Below are 785 nucleotides of genomic sequence, written 5' to 3' on the forward strand. Positions count from 1 at the left end.
CCCATTGCAGGTTGCACTGAGCCTGGCACGCAGGGAGGAAGCAGGCCAGATGTTTCTCTCTCTTCCATCTTCGTCAATCTAGACTGCAGTTGGTGACCCACATGTACGCCCACCTTTGCATCCGCCCGCACCGCCGCACTGTTGCACGTTGCTCGCCCTAGCACCCTCGCCGCCGCCACGTCCTCAGAGCACTCCGGCGGCTGGTGGCAACACGACAGCCTCGCTGGGCCCTTCCTGTGGCCGCCCGCAATTGGCCCATTCATCGGAATGGTCTCTGATATTCATTGTCATCCAGTGCATGCTGAGAGAAGTGTGGGATTCGCAGTGTCCGCTGTCCTTCGCCTCGCTGCTGCAAACGGCCGTGCTTCCGCCTCTCGAGTTTGCACCATGGATGCTGCACTTGCACATGGCTTCGATCCGAGTTCAATAATAACGCCTGTTGAGCCGAATGGACTGATGTTCATTCAAAGTTACGAGAATCCTCCTCTGTCCACGCCTACCCGGGGACAGACCCTTGCAGTATATGAGCACCGTTACCGAACGTGATGGCTGGAATATTAAGTTCGTGAACAAGCATAAATTAGCGGAAAGGCCATAGATGTCGGCTCAAGCAGATGCTCCATGATTACGTTAGAAGTGTAGGCAATTGAATTAGGTTTTACACTTTCCAATCTAAGTATTAAGTATTTAGATTAGTATAAAAGAAAGCAGGAACGAAAGTTGGATCAGTTTTCTAATTCAGTTCATCACACGGAAAAATCACGCAGCTGATTAACTATAAAATG

This window comes from Penaeus monodon, chromosome 22, assembly GCF_015228065.2.
Source record: "Penaeus monodon isolate SGIC_2016 chromosome 22, NSTDA_Pmon_1, whole genome shotgun sequence".
Taxonomy (NCBI): Eukaryota; Metazoa; Arthropoda; class Malacostraca; order Decapoda; family Penaeidae; genus Penaeus; species Penaeus monodon.